The 11,252-nt window shown below is 35.1% G+C and overlaps 2 protein-coding genes across 3 annotated transcripts in view; one reads left to right on the plus strand and one right to left on the minus strand.

Moving 5' to 3' along the window:
- Positions 1 to 11,252, plus strand: part of LOC138188694 (phospholipase B1, membrane-associated-like) — a 289,810-nt gene that overhangs the window by 244,319 nt on the left and 34,239 nt on the right. The window lies entirely within an intron of this gene.
- Positions 1 to 11,252, minus strand: part of LOC138188678 (putative fatty acyl-CoA reductase CG5065) — a 124,642-nt gene that overhangs the window by 86,910 nt on the left and 26,480 nt on the right. The window lies entirely within an intron of this gene.

Here is an 11,252-nt window from a genome sequence, read left to right on the forward strand (position 1 = left end):
CCATCATTAAATGCAAAAACCGTGTAATTTTGGCGAGAGGAATATGTGAAATTCGAGTTTTGAGATTTCTGTGTTCCAAAATTCAGTTCATTCGAAACTTTCTTATTAGTTGGTCTAAGTCGCAGATAAATGCAACAGCAATGTAGCAATGTAGCAAATATGACGTTGTTTACTTTATTCTTAACGACAGATTTCTCGCAATGATAGAAATGTAGCGGCACATGAGTCAGAGGACGATGCGAATCGAGAGCGACTCATGTTGTTGTTTTGCCTCGGGACATTGACACAGCCTTCAGGCATGAAACGTAATGATAAATAAACTCCGAGCAAAACAATATTGCCGCTACATGCAACCGTCGGATAAAGACGAATTCGAATTTTCCGACTCTCCCCCGACCAGTATAAATAAACAGACGCGATCGCGAGCGAGTCAGATTATCCGAGTTATTATTCGAGTTAGTATCCGAGTTATCATACGGGTTATCATACGAGCTATCATACGCGATTAACGGAGTGTACTAGTTATCGAGTTATCTGCGAGCGATCATACACTATCGTGAGAATATATTGAACAAGCGTCTTTCAACAGTATTTATACTTTATTTATTTAATTTCTTTCAAATATATTTGACGGGTTGCAACAGCAATCTCTCGCTCTTGTTATTCTATATTATTGATCCTCAACCAATCCACCACAATACAAATATCTGTATTACCTTTTTCCATTACTAACATTTATAATGTTAATGAGAAGGACAAAAATATAAAAGAGTCTAGAACAGAATAATTTATCCTATACCTATAAGTTGGTTAGGTATCGATAAATTATACCACAATTATTATCGAAATGAAGTAAAGCAATGTATGGAAATCGTCCCTTGGCTGAGAATATATTTCTGATGCTGAAGAATGTCGTATGGTATTGCTTACGCAAATTAATTAGAAAAATTTTCAGGATACAATGATATTCTGTAATTATTCATAAACGAGGCTGCATCTCCGATTTTGGTGAAATCTAAATTTATTGTAAAATTCAACATTTTGAACTTCTTCCTATACACATAACCGTCGCTCGGCCTTAGTTTCCGAGATATTTGCAAAAGATTGTCGGTACTACCAAATTTAATCTTGCCCATATATGCATGCCATGGCGACGTACGTGTTTGCATGGTACGTCCACTTAACTATTGCTTCTAAAAACACATCGCGGCAGTCTGCAAACAACCCCTATAGCGCACAAACATTTCAATATTTATTTCTTTCTTTTACTAACCTGAAACTACTTTGAAAATGAAAAAAGGATCTTTTAGACGCATAGATCAGACATGTGTTGACAGTCGCTATTAAATGGTACTCAAAAGTAAAATAAAAAATACTGATCAATCCGCCTGTCGTGAGGAAGTTGGCTATCACTTGACATTAATATCATTTTGTTCACTAAGACAGTCGAATTGAAAAAAAGTAATCCATATCCAATACAGATAATAAATATTTTCATTTTCCTGTAACAAGGTTCGGGCTTATGTAGATTGAAATAGCGGACGTCAACCCCTGTGAGTGTCTCACGCTCAGAAACAGTAACAGAGTAGACAGAACATCCTACATGCCACAGTCATCGAAACAATAACCAGATAGTAACAGAATAGTCGCGTCTGATATACACCTAACGATAACCCCTCCAGAGGAACCAAACCTTACTACAAGAACCCTCCCAAATCAGCACTCAGCACTTTTTTTGTTATAACACTCTGAACCGTCACTCTGTTGTATTCGTGCAATAAATTTTACTACCATATCTGAAGTTCAAATTTTTTACCTTACTTGTGAAACGTTCGAACTAAAACGCGAGCAGATCACCGGTGATCCGGTCTCCTACGTGACATGAGCTTTGCGTATTCAAACAAAATATTTCTCCACGACTTTTGAACCAATTCACATTTGATAACTTCTTATTCCTAACTGCAATCATTGCCCTTTAAAAAGTATTTCTAGTCTATCTTTTTGAAGTACCTTGTCGACGAATTAACTTTTTATACAGATAGTTTTCCGGCGGTCGCGATGTGTTTATAGAAACAGTAGATAAGCTGTTGCACTATGCCGACGCAAACGTTGCCATGAACGTGCAAGTATAGGCAGGATTCAATATAGTATTAGTAGCAGTAATTTATTGCAAATACAGGAAACATTTGATAATTGCAGTGTCATTATCTGCATTCCGAAGGAGGGATCTAGCTCTATGACGCACGGGAAAGTCGACATACCGTCGCGATCGAGTAGTGTAACATGCTCCAATGTTAGACATGGGTTGTCACAATGTACCTAAGTACTAATTCAATATCAAAACTTTTTAATTATTGACTTTTTAAAAATGAAACTCTTACTAACGTATTTGTGTGACGTTTCTGATTAATACGAGACTAAACATGATGTAATTTGAATTATAGTTACTTATTGATATATAGTTAATTATCATTTATTAACTAAGCTAATATGCTTCAAAAAATATATATGTTTGGTGTTATCTTAACCCCAAAAAGGTAAGGAGCATATTGGTAAAAGTTTCATCGATCATAAATCAAAAATAAGATAGTTTGATTTTTGAGTCAAAGATCTCAGCTTATCGCGGGTTTTTGATTAATATTTGCCGAACGTTACGACTCTCAGTTCTTGTTTCTCTGTGTTTCCTATATCTCTAACTATAACTAAAGTCGAGCAATGTATTTGTAAGAATATGTTTTTCATGATAAGTTATACAACATATTTAAAATTTATCGAAATCGAACGCTTAGCCTCGTTTACGCATAACTACCTTTGATGTATGTATTATGTGACAAAATTAGAATTTAATCCCATTGCAAGAAAATTGTTGATTTAGTAAAGATTTCTTGAAAGAATACTACTAAACTTCTACGTTATAAATGCTATATTACGTCTAACGTCATCTACATGATATATGTATGTGCATGTTAATGATGTATATATGTATATAAGTCTTTCTTATTACTAACATTTAGATGTTAATGAGAAAATGAAACATAAAAATGTCTGGAACAGAATAATTTATCCTATATTTGCGAATACATTTTAATACAAGCATCCACCATTTGTAACATAATTATTATGCAGTATGTAGTAAAGTGAAGTATGAAAATTATTGCCCAGTTGAACTCATGTTTTCAATTTTATTAAACTGTAGATAAAAATAGAGTATACTATATGTAGGATAACTTATGACATCGCTGGCTCAAGCAAATTTAAGAGCATCTATTTCCCGTTTAATGTTTACAGGTAATTCTTCATTTTATATATTCCATTTTTTTCCTACAGTTTAACCAAAAGATTGATAAAATGTTTTTAGTCGGCGACAATTTTCGTTAAAAGTTCTTAAATTTTATTTCTTTTTATTATTTTAGACAATTTAACAATTATTGTCGAAGGTCCAAAATTATGCGAAGAAATGCAACAATACAAAGTCATAATCAAAAACTAAACACTATATATTGAAAGTTAGCGCCCTAATGAAGCATTCTATTGATGCCGATTACGTGTAGGTAGGACCACGGCCATGTAGACAGTTCTTGACACTCATGTACCGAAAGCATAGAAGAAATGGCCCGAAAGTTGTGTTGTGATGAAGGAAGACAAGAAGGGCATTCTACGTATGCGTGGCATGAATGTCACAGACAGAGACATTGATACTTTATTCGTCTCCGTCTGCCTCGTAAGAAGCAGGAAGCTAATTAACACCCTAAATGTTCGTTGAGTTCGCTCGAAAGTAAACAACTGGTATCATTCAGCAACACCAGAGAAGATTGGAAGGAATAGTTTCCCACCCCACAAAAACCATGGCGAGTATTAAACAAGTCTTCGAACAGTCTCCAACATACAGTCATACTCTGTAACATTACTCTGAATCTTTAATCTACCTCCACCTTGAGCATTAATAGCGTTCACGGTTCGCGATATTAATCGATCAGTTGCAATCTGACTGGTCGCCATCTAGTTGAAAATTCGCATCAGCCTGCACACTCGCGGTACGTGTGCGATTTTCAAACGTGTGTGATCTTTGTACAAGCACTATCTATATGTGCCTTTGTTTATTGATCATTTATCGAGACAAAGGATTAGGGGAGACACTAATCCTCTCTATTCAAAAATATCATAAAGCGGTTTACGATATGCTGCTATGGATTTTAATGAGTAAGCATAATCGATGATTTTTCTTAAAAAAATTTACGTAGGATGGTCTATGTCTCCGAACGTCATAGTTTGCAGTACAAGATAAACTGCTGCCTATCTATCGTTCGAATTGATGATCACCGTGTACCTCGCTGCTTGAGCTGACCTACTTTCGTTCGTGTAAGGAGATTTACTCGCGCACAGTGATATTTCGGCCGATTTTTAATTGTCAATAATTCAAAAATAAATCCGAAAACGCAATTTTTTTCTTTTTGATTTTCGTCTTATTTTAGCTTCAAGAATCAGCCCTTAAGTTGTTTTACATTGAACACCCTGTATATACTATAAACAAAAGATGGACGGGCAACAAATAACAGCGCGTACGCTGTCACGGATGCACAGTTATATATAATTATATACATTATACATTGGTAGAATTCATTGGATGATTTTTTCCGAATATCTCAGAAACTATAGCCGTCCAACAGTTACATGTGCAGGAAATGGTTGTTTAAAGTTATATTCCCGATAATGTGTTCAAACACACCAGTAACAGTTTACCACGGTTATTTGTCCAATTCTATAATAATCGTATTTGCACTAGTCAATGTCTTTTCTATTGCATATCGACAATGTGTAATCCAAACGAAGATACGTTTCACGCCCCTAACCCTAATTCCAATGTAAACCCGACATATATTTGGAAAAAATTGAATCCATTTTTACCATCGGGGGTCACGAGCTGATAAGCGTAGAAATAACACGTGTTAATAAGGGAGGAAAGATAAAATTGTAGTTTTCATGGTTTAATGAAAAAGATGAAGTAGTACTAAAAGGGTAAGAGGAAGAAGTGATTATTCCGAGAAAGTAAAGACACAGAAAGAAAATGAAAGAAAAGTCAGTCTGTAAGCAAGTTGAAACTGTTCAGAAAAATAAGAAATTAGAACGATAAACGATTAACGTGAAAGCGATAAACACAAACAGCAGATCGGTACGGTAATACGAGAAAAATTAATACCATAAGGAAAGGTAAAACGGTGCCACCTACCGGGTGAAAAGAGATCATAGTCAGATAATAACGACGGTAAGTCAGGCAGACAAATAGATAGACACAAAAATGGGCAAGATAAAAAAAGATAAAGTACCTTTTGCATTTTTGTGGCCCCATTTGACTGTCATATCGACTTGGAAACTCGATACTCATTTCAGCGTCTCTACTTTTAAACGGCGTTCATTCGATAAAGTACTTAATAAAGAAGAAGCAATGGGAGCCAACAGTAGTCATGCGTATATGCATATTTTTATGCCTCCATAGAGACGAGATATTTGATTGGCAGATGTATTTTTCGAGTACTTTAGTAGTATTAGAGAAGGAATGAGAGCGTTCAAGCTTATGGTTCTGGTTGTTCCCGGACTAGTACTGCACAATGCGGCTAGGTACCGAAGATGACACATGTTACCATATACAATATTCTATAAAATTATGGATCCGCCCTGTTTGGTTACACGCCGCTTATGCATCTCCGGTGGTGGTTTAACGATATCAATTGTGACCTTTTCTTTTTGGTCCGTATCTATTTCTTTTATGAGTGAACCGAATGAATTTCGGAGTGAGATGTCTTGTAGGCATTGTTGCTTTTCTGTATGTGAAGTTCATGGCGCCTGGGCCTGGTATTACTTTACGCTTTTTGTGCGCTGTTGCTGTCTTCCAGTATTCATCTTGATATGATTGTTCGTCATCGCAGCTCTTTTGTTCTTGGTTTGCGCCCAAAATTCCAACCATACCCCGACATATATATATATCTTTTTATTATTTAATTTGTACTTTACAAATTGCCCAACTGGACATTCGATTCGGATAGAACTGTCTTGGAAGGGCAGTGTCATTTCGGCGACAAATATAATTTTTCATTTGGCTGTATATTAATTTGAATTGTTAAACAATCTTTCTTGTAGTTTCCTTTGCTTGCTTTATTTTTTATTTCATATGTGTGTATGTGAATACTGTAATATACAGTGATCAGTAGCTTGTGTGGAAAATGTGTACGGTTCGTGCAAGAAAATAGACCACCACATTCAACAGCAGCTCAAGAATATGCTTATTAGTTTGAATAAACATTGACGACTACTACTATTGTCGAATCGTCTATTAAGGTGCTCCTAGCGTTGATCGTTGGCGATGGTAATGTTGCCTGGCGTAATAGATCGATATGAATATACATGACAAACATAATCTCTTCAAATAATTTCTTATTAATTGTAATATTCTTTTCCTATATGTTAAAATTTTCATTAACAGATTTTTTTCTATTTTTAATTGTTTTCGTGATAGCCTTTTAGGGCTTGAACTTCTACTGTATAAACTTGAGGGAGCGTAGCTAGAAGAGAATACGTGTTTAATATTTTGCGTTGTTCTTCAAGCCTGCAAAGTTTTAACCCTTAACGCTCTAAGTATGCCTTTCAGACACCACCGATGTACTGCGTTCTACTTCAAGTGTGTCTCTCAAGCACCACCGACATGCGGCGATCTACATTTTAAAATCTGACACTTAAAAACTTGCAAGTCGAAGTATGATGAGAATAAGTTGGAGTTGCCGGACGATATTCACAATAAAAGTCGGAACGTTAAGAGTTAATAAAATCTGAATTTGACTGTTTGCAGGATTTTCTTATGAGTGAAGTTTCCTTCTGATTCTAGTATGGCCTGAAGCTCGTGGCGTTGAATTTTTCAAATCGATGTATATCGTGTATGATTGAGCTTTGGATAGTTACTTTGCATTAGGATGAAATTGTCTTTAAACCCATTTTTTTACACTTTGATGCAGATTATTTTTTTAAATATTTATGTAGGTTTTATCCTATGAAACGCTAACTCTACAAATATATATTACACATATATTTTTACTATTACCCAGATATTTATTAATATTTTCATAACAGGTAGCGAATACTTTTTTTTAAATTATTTTGAGGGTTTGCAAAAATATGTATGTAGGAATGTTATATTATAAGTTAATAGAAAACAGTATGATAAATACAATATCATTGCACGCACACGAAATCGAATATAATACAGCGTTTCGCGTATTCGTTTCTCACTAATTCTACGACACAACACAGGGAACTTCACACGACGCGATAAATTCAACTCTGACAGCATTTTCCATGCTCATTTTTCCCTTAACATACCTTGGTAACGCTCACAACACTTCTTGACAACATTAACATATCTGGACAACGTTAATAAACAATTACCGTTCACGCCACGTCCTTCCCTGACGTCACACCATCCCACATGTATATATTGTTATTTAATAAGGTTTTGGGTTTATAAAATAACGATTCACTTAGATTCGTTTTCTCCAATATATTTAGTCTAACAGTTCAGTCTTATAACACGTCTTACCACACAGGAGTCTTCAAGTCAATAGAACAACGTGGTCGACTTCTAAGACAAAAGAGCGTCGTTAGAAGTCGTACCAACTTAGTTTGTAGCAACCAGCGATCATACCAACTTAACATTTCTCAACATATATCTTCCATTTGCTAAATATTTCATAACAAATGATGTTATACCATAATCTTGTTAAGGTTATGTACTATATGAATACACTTTACACAGGCTCTGTATTAGTGCTCTTTAACTCCACCAGAATAGATTAATTATTATTATTAAATATCAGAAATGGAATTTGTAATGCAAACATTGCTCATTATAAGAAGTTATATGTAATGCAAATGTCATTGAAATGAGAGCGGTGGAAGCAGTCAGTGATAAAAAGTCAATTCCTGTCTATCTTTCACGATCAAAGATCACTGAAAGCTATTTCTTGTGTGATTTTGTAGATAAATATATTAATCGAATCATTCGTGCATAACATTATCCAGTTTCAGTAGTAGTGTTATGTTATTAAAAGTATATCTAGAGAAGTATCACATCGAATATCGTTTCAGTACTGTGACAAACATTTTTGTTCGATTTATGGTAAATAATACGCAGTGGAAACAGTATCAGGTAACAGGCGATTCCTTGTCATTCTTTATTCAATTGTGTTTTTCATTAACGTCATTCATTATTATCAATATCATATATACCAAAAATATTATCGGGTGATTAATTACTACAATAAGTTTAAATGAAGTTTTTGAATTCTCAAATATTTATTTGATATTTTACATTTTACGCTGTAAAACTGATTCATTATTGTGATTTTTCAATAATTTACAACCAGTCAGTAGAGGTAATCGAAACATTCGCTTTGGTAACATACTTGCACGAGACACCGGTTATTTTTTGGCAAAATAATTGCCTCAAAATATCACTTCGAATAAGAACATAAACATCGTTTATGCAGAACCAGCATAAATTCGTTAATTCCCAAGAAATTAAGTGAGAAAAAATCGTTGGTTATCGGATGTTAGGTTTCTTCCTTATCTTCCGTGGTGCTTCTTAAATTGCCAACCATGTATATGACAGTTTTATCTTATTATGGTTGATGCTTTAACTTTTTGATAAAACTTGGTTTCTCGGGCACCAATCTCTCTTAACTTGATTTGCTCCTTTTGATAGTGTTGGATGCGTAGAGGCTATGACATATCGCATGTCATACCACATGTATGACATCACATCTGAAATATAATAGTTTTTAGTGTCTTTTAAAGACTAAATTCAAGTCCAGGTACCATCTATGGATAAAAACCTAGAATTTGTTGACAAATGTCGCCAGACATACGTTCGCTGTCAATTTACAGGGTAAATCTAGTGCTCGACTATAGGTGTGAAAAAATTTAAGGTGATTCTTGAAGCTCAAATTAACTAAAGATCAAGAATAAAAAAAATTTGCGTTTTCGGCTTTGTTCTTTAGTCATCGATAATTAGAAATTATCCGAAATATCCCCGTGCACGAGGTAACCCGCTTATACGAACGAAAGTACGTCGGCAGCTTACCTCGTACAAGTCGTAGAGAAAAAGATTTGAAAACGTAAACTGTACTGCGCGACGTTTTCAAAGAAAAATTATAGGTTAGACATTAAACCTGCTTACTCATTAAAATCCATAACAGTGTAACGTTGCCCAGAAGCTAAGAATCCGCCGACCTCAGTATACGCATATATAACACCTGGTCATGCGATAGCAGTGAGAATAGACAGTAGCCGGATTCCCACCCGTGAGATATGTGAATCATAGTGAGGAGGATCCCAGTCCTTTAGTCAGTAAGTCAGTCTGTATTTTGCTATTGAAGTGTAACTTCGTCTGGTGAATAAAGTATACGAACGGACTATTGTTCATTCGCCTTTTTTTTTTATATTATATATATATTACCTCTTCATTTATTACGTGACAACAGCATATAGAAAACCGTCTCGTGAAATTATACAGTAGAAATGATAAATGTTTCCTCTAATTTGTTACTTCTATAATTAATTAATAAGTAATAGCACACATAAAGAATGTTTATGCAAATTTCATACATTCATCATAATTGTCCTGTCAGCGGATATCCGTAGAACATACGCATTAAGTATTCTTAAGACAATTTCAAATGTGATTGAACGATATCTTAGCCAATTCTTCGAATATAAGATCAAGCAAGTTTTTTCTTATTTTCTTGTATTTCCATTTTTCATTTCAGTAGTATGTATGTGAATATTTTAATATGCAGTGACCGGTATTTTAATTTTAAAGTATTTTAAAGGGTAAAAAGATTTCCTTGTTGTATTAGTATTGCCTCATTAATATTTGAGTTCGGATCAAATTAAATTACTCGACCGTCCAAAACCTTGATGCGTCAAGGGGAAAGATGGTGGAGATAATTAACGAGCATTCAATGCCGTACACGAGACTAAACCTTGAATTTCAATTAATGCCAGTTATGGCATTGCCCGCATTCTTCCAGCTTTTTAAAGTAAATACATACAGCGTCTACAATTCCTTTCTCTATATTAGTGTACATATTGTTAATCTATATTCAAATTTGCAAACATTCTACTTCTTATATCTATTCTGATTTCTATACCTTCAATCAAAAAGATAAATTGCATTCGCGAGGGTTGGCCCTTGGGCTAGCTGAACATGTACTAGTGGAGACGTGTCGGTATCTGGTAACCATCATACCCGAAGAATAGGATCTGCGTGTGGCGAGCCACGGGATAGAAACCGTTGGAATGTTTACTGTCGCGTGCCGCTACAAATATTTCTTTTAAGGAGAAATACCTTTGTTAGACAAAGCATTCATCCCGTGACCGCGGCTACGTTTGGCGACTTTGCATTTTTTAAAAAGTTATTTCATCTTGAGGGGTGTTCAAATACTTTTATAAGAAATCATACAATTTTCTTGGCCTCTCGTTGTATGCACGTGTGTAGTAAGCATGTACGTATGAATGTGTGTACGTTTAAATACGTACGTTAAGAATAAGCGTCCCGAAAGTCATCCGACTTCGGCAAATTCAATATAGATTTGGTATGTTATAGAAGCTCCAAAATATGTGAAAGAGCTACGCTTCAGGTTTTTTCCAGCCGATAATATAAAAAGAAAATATCTTGCAGAGAAGGACTGTCGGTTTGGTTCGGGGCGAGGGTAACACGCGGACGGAGAGCTCTGTGGATAAAGGGAAGTGCGAAGGGAAAAAGGAGAAAGAAGTACAAAGTGACAGGAAGAAGGGAAAATAAAGGGTGAGAATACGAGGAGAAAGTGAAAGAAAAGCGAAAAGAAGTTTGGAACGAAAGAGAGGTACGAATTAGAAAACTAGAATTAGAAACGGCAAATACAGTAAGGCAGGGAAACAACAGATGGCGTTAAACAGAGGAAGATCAAGGAACGCGGGTAAAGCGGCAGATAAAGCAGATTTCAAAAACACATTGGATAGTTACAGCTTGTCAGGAAAAAAGACACCAATCAGGGAGAGAGGAATGGAAGCAATGATGGAAAAAATAGAGAAGATGGAAAGAGGATTTGAGGCAATAATAAAAGAAATAAAAGGGATATTGCAGAGAAAAATGTCAGTAATTCATTAATGTACTTGATATTGCTATTAAAAAGCAACAATTAACAAATGTATTCTGCACGAATGAA

Source organism: Bombus flavifrons, chromosome 17 (genome assembly GCF_040668555.2).
Source record: "Bombus flavifrons isolate JBK064 chromosome 17, iyBomFlav1_principal, whole genome shotgun sequence".
In the NCBI taxonomy this organism is placed as follows: domain Eukaryota; kingdom Metazoa; phylum Arthropoda; class Insecta; order Hymenoptera; family Apidae; genus Bombus; species Bombus flavifrons.